This window comes from Haemorhous mexicanus, chromosome 2 (assembly GCF_027477595.1).
Source record: "Haemorhous mexicanus isolate bHaeMex1 chromosome 2, bHaeMex1.pri, whole genome shotgun sequence".
In the NCBI taxonomy this organism is placed as follows: Eukaryota; Metazoa; Chordata; class Aves; order Passeriformes; family Fringillidae; genus Haemorhous; species Haemorhous mexicanus.
The window spans coordinates 79,694,936-79,706,631 of NC_082342.1; the positions used below are offsets into that span (position 1 = coordinate 79,694,936).

Below are 11,696 nucleotides of genomic sequence, written 5' to 3' on the forward strand. Positions count from 1 at the left end.
TAAAATACAGGATTGATCTGGTCTGTAAAAGAAGCATCTACGTGATGGAAACGTATGTTGATCTCCAACTATCATTTCCTATCACAGTCAGAAAACTGAGGCGAAGACTAAATAAAAAAACAAAACCAAAAATCAAACCGAGGGCCATAAGAAAACCCAGACACACACTTCACTTAAGCACCTTGCCCGGTCATCTACGCAGCTTTATGACAATGAACACCCATCCGTCCCCACAGGTCCTGGCACCTCTGCCGGCACCGGGTCTCCGCGGGCCCCCGGGGCAGCCGCAGCCGATGGAGGCTCCGAGCGGGACTCAGCTCCCGGGGCTCGCCCGCAGAGCGCCTGCCCAAGACGGCGGCTGACACCGGGCAGAGCCCAGCGCAACCTCCGGGATTCGCACCTGGGTCCGTCTGTCGCGAGCAGGACCCCCATCCGAGCCCGCCGGTCGGGCATGCTGCAGATGCTGCTCGCCTTCTCACAGCTCTCCCACTCGCACCCTTACGACTCGGGTTTCCTATCCTGCCTTTCCGCCAGATCCAAGCGCAGGAGTTTCCTCCGGACAAGTGCAACCACATGCGGCACCACCCCCTTCATCCCGAACCTCCGCGTGGGGCCGTGGACGCGGCCGGGGCGGGACAGGCACGGCGCTCCCAACCACGCGCAACTTCGCGGGGCGGCGGCGGGCGGGCCCAGCCCTGCCCCGCCCGCCCCCCACGGCCGGGCCTCCCCCGGCCCTCCCGTGACCGCGGGGCCACCATGTGCATCTCCCACCCCGTGCCTTCCTCCCTCCCTCCTTCCCTCCCCTTCCCCACCGCCTGCGCAGGCAGGATGCGCGCGGCACCGCCATCCCCCGGCGGGAGCTCTGCGCGGTGCGGTGCGGTGGGGCGGGCACCCCGCTCCCCCGCCGCGGCCCGGCCCCAGCGGAACCACGGAGACAAAGTTTGCGGCGGCAGCGGCGGTGCCCGTGCAGCGTGGGGCAGGCCGGGCGGGCGGCGGACTCGGTGCATGCCTGGTGCGTGGATGAATCGCAGCAGGCGGCGGCGGGCGGGGGCGGGGGCCGCGGCCGGCGATTGGGCGGCGCGGCGCTCGGAAGCACTTTGTTTTCTATTCTAATGAGGGCGGAGCGGGGCTTGTGGATATTTACGTTGAGGCGGGAGCCGCCGCCCTTCATTCACCCACATGGTCCCCGAGCCCGACCGCTGCTGCCGCCGGGACCTGCCTTCGCGCCACTTCCCTCCCCCCACCCCACTCCCCCCTCGCCTCTCCCCCCCCCCGCCCTCATCCGCCCCGCCAGGGAACGGCGCGGAGCGGCTCTCCTCGACCGGGCCGGCCACGCCGCGCCGGGGCCGCGAGAGAAGGAGGAGGAGGGAAGATGGTGGCGGCGGCCGCTGGCTGGTGAGTGTCGCTGCCGCGCGCGTGTCGGTGACAGGAAACCTGTTGTGAGGCGGCGGCGGCGGCCGCCCGGCGCGGGGGGCGAGCCCGGGAAGGCAGCGCGGCGGCGGGGGGCGGGCGGGCAGCTCGGAGGCGGCGGCGACGGTGGCTGGTGGGGCCGCTCCGAGTGGCCGGGGCGGTAGGAGGGGGTGTGGGTGGGCGGCGGGGGAGCCAGGAGAAGGGCGCATGGCGCGGCGCCTCCCGAGCTCGCACACGGGGCGGGAGGGGCTGGAATGAGGGAGATTTGAAAAAGCGTGCGCGCCGCTCGCCGCTGCAGTGAGTCCCGCCGCCCCCTTCCCGCCCGCCCCCCCCCCCCTCCTCCCGCCGCGCTCCGGGCCCGGGGCGCCTCGCCGGGCCAGGGTGGCGCGGGGAGCGGCCGAGCCCCCGGGACGGGCAGGGCAGGGCGGCGTGCGCGGCACAATGGCAGCGGCGGCCGGAGGTGGGCGCGGGCGGGGGTTCTGCCCCTGCGGCCCGCGGGGGGAAGGCCCGTCCGGGAAAGTTTGCGCCGTGCCCGGCGCGGCTGCGGGGGGGAGCTGGCGGCGCCAGAACAAAGCCGCACGTGGGGCAGAGGCCGCGGCGGCGGCGCGGGGGCTCCGCTCGCCGCCCACGCCCAGCTCGGGAACGGCAGCGGCGGTAAAAGAGGCGGCGGGCGGGGAGGGACGGGGCGGGGGGGCGCGGGTCGGGGGGGTTCTCGGAGAGTTCCCGGCGGAGGCGCTTTTGTGCTCTGTCGCCCCCCGGGGGAGGGGGCGCGGGGCCCCGGGGAGGGGGCAGCGCCGCGGGCTGCGAGCGCGTCCCGGGCCCCTCCGCATGGGCTTTTGTTCGCAGGAGGGGCGGGGGCGGCGGGCCCGTCTCTTCCCCCTCCCCCCCCCCTACAGTTCTCCGCCGAGGTGCGGGACCTCCCGCTTCTCCCGGGCAGGCGGACGGGGGACAGAGGGCGCGCCCCGCGCCGCCGCTCGGGAGCCCCGAGCTTCATTACGAAATCGGCGCGGCGGCGGCAGCTGCGGGCCCTCGGCGGCGCCATGTTGCTGGGAAGGGGGGAGGAGGCGGGGGACATGGCGGCGGCTGCGTGCTGAGGCCGATTGTTCCCTGTTAGGCCCGGAGCCGCGTGTGGGCAGCAGCGGCCCGGGGAGTCGCTTCCCCTCCCCCCGCCGCGGCCCCTTCCCGGCCCGGGCGGCCCCCGGGCGCAGGCGGGCCCGACCCTTTCGCGTCCGCCCGGCCTGCGGGGCTCGGCGGGGCCCGGGCGGGCGCGCGGGGGGGGCGTCACGCCGTAGCCGGGCTGTGACCTCCGCGCTGCTGGCGGCGGCGCCCCCTGGCGGCCGGCTCTGTGTTCCTGGCGAGCACGTGCTGCGCGGTGCGGGGAGCGGGCCCGGCAGCGGCCCCGGCCCGGCCCGGGCCCATGGCTCACACCCGGCAGCACGGGAAGGATCCTGCCTAGGCGCACAGGGGATCCACTTACCAGGAAGAAAGTGTGAGCCCGCGTGCGGTGTGTCGCACGGGACGGTTCATGGCCGCCCGAGGGGGTACGGAGCGTTTCGCGCCCTCCCGGGAGGGGTGGAGTGGGGATGGGGCGCGCTGGGTTTGGGAAGTTCCTCGGTCACTTTGTTCATTCCTCAGGATCAAAATGCAAGTAACTCGCTGGGTTTTTTTCACAGTATCCCCACGTGCAGCTGGACGTAATGCAGCTTTCTGTGGATGTTGCAGCAGTGTGTTTGCGGAGAAAGTTAGTTTCAATGGGTGATGGTAAGTTTTTATTTTCCAATTTTTTTTTTTTTTAAGTATAGGGGCAATAGCAGTTCTTTTGAGGCTCAGGCATAGACTTCAGTTAGGACTACTAAATTCCAAATAGTTCCTTGGGATTGGATGCATGTGTAGCAGTCCATAATTTCACTCGTTTAGAGGGGAATAATCTAAGTTTCCCAAGCAATCATTTGTTTGATAAAACAGTTTGACGGGAAGTTATAAAAATGTTTAGGTTTAGTGTCTTAGATTTTTCTTTTCTTATTTTAACTAAGCTCTTTTTGGTTGTTTAAGTTAGTCTAACAGAAGCTAGTTTTATTGTAGTTTTAAAATATTGTGTTAAATTTGCTGTAAGTATCACATGAGACATTATATTTACATGTTCCTTCAAGACTATATTCCTGTTAAAGGAGGAATTAAATACATTTTCAAGTTTCTAATATAGTGCTGTCCTGCATTATTGAACCTCAGGTCTGTAATAAGGTGTAATTTGGTTGTGGTAGTATATTTTACAGCTATCATTAGAACCTGATTTTTGTTGCTAGATAGACTAATTTAAATGCCACGGTCAAATTTGTTATTTGAGATCAAGGTGTCTGTGGCAGTAGCAGCAAATATTCTTAACTGGACAGCAAAGTGAGTAATTGAAAAACGTAGAAAGATACCTGGCACGTCATAAGGTGGCTTCTGGACGTTAGAAAGCCAGTGGTAGGATATGTTGAATCTAATTTTTAAATTCCTGGTTCTCTGGAATTTGGGTGTAAACTTTTCAAATAAAGAGATTTGGTGGGAGCTCATCACCAAATTCAGGTTTGCCTTTAAAAAGTCAGGTATTTTTAACTGTTACAGTTGTTGTGGCATTCTGAAAATAGTGTGGGAGAAGCATTTTTTTAATTTTCACATTTGGGTCTTCTACTGTGAATCAGAATTGATTTTGATACTGCTTAGTATTGCATAGGAGTGTCCTGGATTGGGCTGATGGGTTGCTTCAGTTTACTCTGAAGGAGATCTTTAGCCCAGAAATGTGAATATTTGTTCCAAAGCTTGTAATTCAAAACCTGATCAAATACTCACTTTGTTCTTTTCTTTCAGCAGGTACAAGGTAGACAACATATCTTGAATTACTAAAAAAACGCTGTTTGCGTCAGAGTAATGTCAAAGTGCTTACAGTGCAGGTAGTGATATATAGAACCTACTGCAGTGAAGGCACTTGTAGCATTATGTTGACAACTGCCTCAGGAGATCTTGCAGGACTTCAGAGAATGGAAAGGTACAGTGTGGTGGTGTCAAGTGCTTTTTGTACTAAGGTGCATCTAGTGCAGATAGTGAAGTAGATTAGCATCTACTGCCCTAAGTGCTCCTTCTGGCATAAGAAGTTATGTCTTCATCCAGTCACTCAGGTTGAGACTGTAGATGTTCCAGTAGTTTTCTGCTTTGCAGACTTCTGTTAGTTTTGCATAGTTGCACTACAAGAAGAGAGTGGTTGTGCAAATCTATGCAAAGCTGATGGTGGCCTGTTATAATCTACATCAAGGAGTTTGAATGCTTTCTGCTGGTTATGGGATATTTTGTGGCCTTCCTTATTTTAACAGCAGTCTAGTGAATGACAGCTCTTGTAGCACTAAAGTGCTTATAGTGCAGGTAGTGTTCACTAATCTACTGCATTATAAGCACTTAAAGTACTGCTAGCTGTAGAACTACATGTTAAGTATGTCTTACAATTTATTTGTTGTTTATTGAACACTGTTCTCTGGTTAGTTTTGCAGGTTTGCATCCAGCTGTATGATACTCTGCTGTGCAAATCCATGCAAAACTGACTGTGGCAGTGACAAGTCAGTCAGTGAGTGTGGAAAAATTATACCCCTTTCTACACAGGTTGGGATCAGTTGCAATGCTGTGTGTGTCTGTGGTATTGCACTTGTCCCGGCCTGTTGAGGTTGGTGGGGATAGAGGCTGAAACACCCTTGTAGCTTTAAGGAATTTCTCCTTCACTGATCCATGAAAATTTAAATTTCTAAGATTTTTTTTTTTTTTAATGTCATGTAATTCTATGTGTAACCACACTTGGATTTTTTTTTTTGTATTTGGCTTTTTGTTTGTATGTATTGGATTTGTTGCTGACAGTATGTATTCACTGAAGTTTTTGAGTGGGGTTTTTTGTTTTTTTGTTGTTTTTTTTTTTTTCCCCCAAAGCTTAATACTTTTCTATTAAACTGAGGTGGATGCTTGTTTGCAGTTTCTTCATGACTTTGTTGGGAAAAGATGGATCTTGAGTATCAAAAAATCTGCATGAAAGTTCAGACTTTTTCAGGATAAGCTTACTTTGCGGATGCAAATTACGTGAAGGATTCAGCAGCTTCCTTTTGTAATGCTTCTTACTATATTGAAACTCTGCATTTTCTAAATGATAATGGGGTTCATTTTCAGCCTTAGTTCTTCCATCCAGAATGTGTCAAATTAAAGAGCAGCAAATGAGGTTACAGGCAGAGCCTTAATCATTCATCACCTATGGAATCTTTAAACATGTCCACTTAACGTGGCGTGTCTATATTGATGAGTGTAACAGTGGTCAGCTTGTAACCTTCTAAGTTAATCACTTAGCATGTGATACATAGCAATGAAATAAAGCATCTCTTTAGCCTAATGAAAAACATACCTGGAGAAAAGCTCATCCAGGTATCTGCTTCAAAGAAGCTGAGATTGGTTGTTAAAAAGAGATATAACTGGCTCTATAAGGATGGGTCACTAAAATCTGGAAGTGGAGTATTCAACATATCTTGCATTGTTAAATAAGCTGCATAGTAGTAAACTACACTCGTAGCTCAAATGTTAATGGGTTTAGTTCTCAAACAGGGTTACAGAAGACTAATGCTATAAATTCAAATTACTCACTTTGCTGCTTTAAGCTGCCAGACCCTATATAGTTCTTAAAAGGAGAATAGAGTTCCTTTGTGGTGGGAAAATATGGGTCAATGCTGCCCTTGCTCTTCTTACTTCAAATTCATATGAAATGTGAAGCTTAATGGGTCATTCCTAAAGAGTGTTGAACACTGGGTATTGCAGTGCTACCTCTCTATATTACTCTGTCCTCTTGCAAGAAGTTATAAATACATAGATGCCTATGACACCCTTAAACTTCTTTCTGAAGGAACCAAGCCATGGTGGACTTGTGCATGCTGCTCAGTTTCCAGTGCTTTTGGTGTCTGTATTCAGGAAGTACTGCTCAGATAGGTTTCTTGCCCCAAATACTCTATTCCCAAGCTTAAAATTCTCTTCTTAGTCTTGCTGATTAGAGGAAGCTTGTGTCTGTGGAGTCAGCAGATGAGGTGTGTGTCTTGTCCTGATTTCTGGATGCTCAGTTTCTGCAGTAATCTGCTACTGATTTAAGATTTAACTCCTTAAAGTGTAAAAGCAGTATTCTCAAAAGTTAAAATGCAGAAAATGTTTTAATATGTGATCATGTTTATACTGCCATGTAAGTATCAAGTTTTGAAATGCCTGAAGATGTTTATTAGTTGGACAATGAAGCCTTCTAAAATCAAGTGTTTGCACAAGGAAGTTTTATGTCAGTGGAGCCTTGTCCATTGAGTTTGTTGTAGTGTACCTAGTTTTAATGCTTTTATGTGAAAATAAAAACTTCGTGGCATTTTTTTGTGTTTCATCCTAAATTCTTTTAATGCCTGGACTCCAAAAAAATACTTTGTCATAGTGCAGGTATGAGAAATGATTTTGTAATTTAAACAGCATCTTCAAGATGTAGTAAGCTCTGCTTTATTCAAGAAGCAGTTATGGCACTGCCTTTCTAATACTAGTCTTACTTGGCATGCCTTTAATACAGCATTGGCTTACTGGTTTTAGAACTTGAAAGTTTCAAGTTAGTCATATGCTCGTTTTGGAAAACATCTTAATATTCTGTTTATACTTTTACACTTTGATAGGTAATAAGTAAATCCAATCCTGTCTTACATGAGGTTCTGTGTAAATGGGGCTTTTCAGTCATTTGAATGTTTCCTCATAAATTATCATCAGCTCTGTACATTGGTTGCAGTGTAGCTGAGACTGAAGTAGTTGACAGGAGACTGTAGGGAGAGAAGTAATGCTGCTAAGTTCAGCTGGTTTTATTTAATCTTTGTCTTCAATATTCATGTAGAAGATGTGACTAAAGAGTGGTTAGATGGCTGAAACAAGTGCCAGTTCTAAATTCCTGAAGAAATATCAAGAGGCATTTTCTGCAGATATATTCAGCTTTTCTGTTAAAAATGTCACGTGCGTGAGAAACATATTTCTATTGGCTTTGATACAGATACTAATTTTTACAGTGAGCTGTGAATTAGTCTGAACCATGCAAACTTTGGGAGATTGGGTTAATAAAGATAAACCTTCGTGGATTTTTAGGAATTGTCTAAAATCAAGTTATTTTTTCAAAATGCATATGCAGGAAGAGCATTACTTACACTGTCTTTCTGAACAAAAAGTAAGAAATTCCAAGCAGTATTAACACTTCCTGTAGTCCTAGTATAGCGCAGTTAGACTTATAAGTAATACCTTTTCTGTTAACCATAGAAAATTCTGTGTATTTAGTATCTGAAAGCATGCTGGGAAATAAAACATTTTTCCACTAATTTGTCACTGGGTGATACTGAAAAAAACCAGCTCAGTTCTTTAGAATTTACTTTCTTATGCTGACATTTGAATATCAAAACTGACTAGTGAGATGACTGTCAGGCACAGACATTTTGAGCTTGTTCATAAGACATTAAATGAGCAGGACTAAAAAGGAGTCTCCCCTGCTGTGGTTGCACAGAGTTGGATTTCTCTGGCATAGCTGACTTTCTACCATAGAAAATAAATGCAATGCTCTATGTTCTACAGTACATCACTCATATTTTTGTAATTCATAAGTGGTCTTGTGTACAAAGTCTTGGCAAAGACTCTGCTTTCTTTAAATCTGGAATTATAGGAATTTGTTTCCGTGCCACTTCCCTATCATTCCTCAATCATAGAATTCACTCCCTGAAGCTTTTTCTTTCTGGTCCTGGTAGCTTCATGTGAATAGGCTAATAGCATTCAGTGTGTGAAACACAGATCCAGAATAGGAAGGAGTGGACTGCATCATGTTCTGACTCCTCATAGAAACCTTGCTATAAAATCTGCAGTTCTCTGAAGAGCCAGTTTCTGGCAATTTCCTATTTCTATTTTTGGGTCATGTCTAAAGGAAAAGATACTGGAGGGAAATAAGTGTGTGCTGCTAGAATTTACTACATCTCCATTTACTTCATCTGTTCTGATGGGTATCTGCTGTGCACTTGTATCTGTGTAGCATCTGTCTAATGATAGAGCAGGAGAAGTGTTGAAGCAGGCACCTGTTAATGTGTATGGGAATTGTCTGGAGTCTGAGATGATGCATGCATTCCCACCCTGCCATTGTTGTGTGCTCCACATTCTGAAACTCCGAATGCAGTATAAACAGGACAAACAAAAAGTTGCATACATTCATTCCAATAGAGTAATACAAGACACTTTATTCCACAGCCAGTTGGGTTCTTGGTGGGAGGAAACTGACTAGTAGGTAAAGACTGAGAGGTTCATTTTATAACTCATTCTGGATTTTTCACTGCTGTAAAAAAGACAAAACTACTAAAGCTAGTGTAGCATTTCATTCTTACTGTTAAACAAAACTTAACTTTGCCTGGTTCCTCTTTTAAATGGGTGAACAATTCTGTGAATTTTGGGCTCAAGTGTTGGGGTATTGGGTGTTTTTATTGGGATGGGGTGTGATGTTGGGGTTTCTTCATTTCTGCACTTAGCTTTCTAGACTGACACGACTAGGATGCATTATTCTAGTCTTAAATGCCCAATGTTCAAACATAAAATGCTTGATCAAAAAATTTATCACTAAATAATTTCGGGCTCTGGGAGAGTGAGTCAGGTTCTTCACATTGGTAGCAAACTACACCCAAAGCTGTAAATGCAAATAGTTGTGACTTAGGTAGCCTTCAGTGGCATTTTATGACTCAAGGAGATTAGCACTTGAAGGACCCATTCCTTCGAGCATTACAAATTTGTACCAGGTTCAGACATCCACTTTAGCTGAGGGAGGCAATCTCCCTAGTTAATTAAAGGAGGAAAAAAATGGCTTTTACATGTGGCCAACATACTTTGCATGGAACAATTTTGATGCGAGTTCTGTAAACAACAGGCTGAGACTTCGAAGTGAAGAAATGCTTACTTGGGTGATTGGTGTTTGGGTAGTATCTGGGATTCAGACTGGTTTTGGTTACTGTGGGCTGACCCAGCTAATTAATGCCTGGCTATCAATGTATAGCTGGAATTAATGGGGTAGTGTTTGGGAAAAAAAAAAAAAAAGTCTTGTGGATGCTTAAGATTATTATGCAATAATCTATATTGTAGTCAGTGCAACATACATCTCGTGATTTAGAAGTGTGTTGGAGGAATATGACCTACAGGTAAGTGGTAGCTAGTCATGCCCCACTTTTAATAGAAAAATGTAGGCCTGTTTCCTCTTGGAAATAGTGTGATACTCCCTGGGAGGTGGAAGGTGATCAAGGAAGCAAGTAAAGGAAGGGAAGATGAAAAAGCTGAATAGATGGTAAAGAGTAGCATGACTTTGGTTACTTAATCTGTTTTGTATGCTCTGGATGCTGCTGTGACCAACAAGAATGTTAGAGCAACTGTCCTGCTGTGGGACATGTCAGCAGTAGGACGGAAATGATCAGGAATATAACAATGGATAAGATGCACAACAATGAGGAATCTCTTGGGTGACATGTTATAGAATCTTTAAAAGATTCCAGATACCCCCATCTTCTATGTGTATTTATGGCAGTCCTTTTTCCTGCTGCAGAAGAAATTAACTAGTTCCTGTTTATTGTACTTTATACAGAGAGAAAGCTACTTTTACTGTTGCAGAGAACTGGCATTTTTCTAGTTACTTCTGTAATTCTTTAACTGTCCTCTCTGCAGAGATGTAAAATATAAGCACTTAGGAAGTAGAGTCACTAGTTAGTTGTTTTGATATATGTGTATCATTTTATTTTCTCAGTCCATACTACTTTTGCAAAGGCCTGTGTTTTATGTGGGAAATAACACTGTAGTTCCTGCATATTACTGTAATAATTGGAAATAAAAGATATTTGTGTTAAACCTTGTAAAACTGAGTTCAAGTTGATTTTATTTTTTTTAGCTTTCCTAGTAGTTTTCCAAAGAACAGAAAATGTCTTGGAAGAACTTCTTTTATGTATCTCCTTTTCCATGGACAGACTTGAGAACTTGGCACTACTAGGTGGCTGATAATTTTTTTTCTAATAAAAGGTTTTTATTGATATTGAGCTTTTTTTGATAAAAGGTTTCATAATGAAACAAAAATGTCTTAGGGACAACTTTCTTAACTGCAGAAAAGAATGTCATTGTGTGTGATAAGCTCTGCTAATAGGGTTTTAATTTAGGTAAAATCTTAATTCTTACCTAGCAAAAGGTTTTGAAAAACTGGTTGATTGTACAATAATTTATACCTAGATTTTATGATTGGAATTACTCCATGTGGGGTGAAGGTGTATGGTAGTGCTATATTAAATCATTTTTGATAGAATATAATTTATTGAGTTAGATGCTACTGTTCTGGGAAGTAGTTTTGTGCATCAGTGTATCAGATGAAGCATAAAAGCAAATCATTACATCTTTGTGTCTATCAGAATAATGCACTGTAAGTCACAAATATCTTTGAAATTCTATTATGCTTATGTTCTCAAGGTTTGTGGAGGATTTTGTGTTAAGAAGTGCTCCCTTTCAGCCATCACAGGGAAATTTTGCAGTATAATACTGCATAGGGTTGTTCACTTCCATGAGGAAGTTGTAGCCTCTGAACTGCTCAGTTCATAATTTAGTTCCAATCTGAAGGTCCCACAGCTGGTTTTAAATCTTCTGTATGTCAGCAAATTGTACTTTGTATTTGCCTGCATCTTCTGTTAGAGCTTTAGCTCTGATCTTGCATTAACAGTTATGTGGTGCTTCTAAATGTATTGGACTGGATATGTGTGCAGGTGAGTATGCTGTAAGAACTGATGAGGTGTTGGAATGCCCAAAGATGCTTACTTAAATAGTTATGAGAGTGAACGTAGAGTATTTTGTGGTTGCTTGATTAACAATCCTACCAGAGGTTCTTGGAGTATTTTCAATGGTCAGCCAAGAAGTTTGGAATACCTCAGAATTAAGGGAAAAACTGAACTAGAGATGCTAAAAAAAATTTGGGCTCAGTCTTTGTCCTTTAGTTACTGAGTGCCTGGGGGAGTAGTTCTTTCCAGTTCTCCCCATTCACGTGTTTTCAAGAAATGCACTGATCCCAGCTTCAATCCAAATGCTTGAGTTATGAATAGAACCTAGCAGGCAGCATTTGAGAAGCTGCTCTAGCAGTATAGCGAAAGGAGGTTTTGCTCAGGGAGATCGCACGAGCAGTCTGTAATACGGGTTATCCATGGAGATCAGTGCAAACAGAAGTGAGCATGTTCTTT

General features: G+C 46.6%; 1 long non-coding RNA gene across 1 annotated transcript; it reads left to right on the forward strand.

Annotated features, from left to right (window-relative positions):
- Positions 1 to 1,316: 1,316 nt before the first annotated feature.
- Positions 1,317 to 10,342, forward strand: LOC132323696 (uncharacterized). Its single transcript, XR_009485402.1, has 2 exons — positions 1,317 to 1,395; positions 3,084 to 10,342. It is a non-coding gene; the product is annotated as an uncharacterized LOC132323696 (long non-coding RNA).
- Positions 10,343 to 11,696: the final 1,354 nt, after the last annotated feature.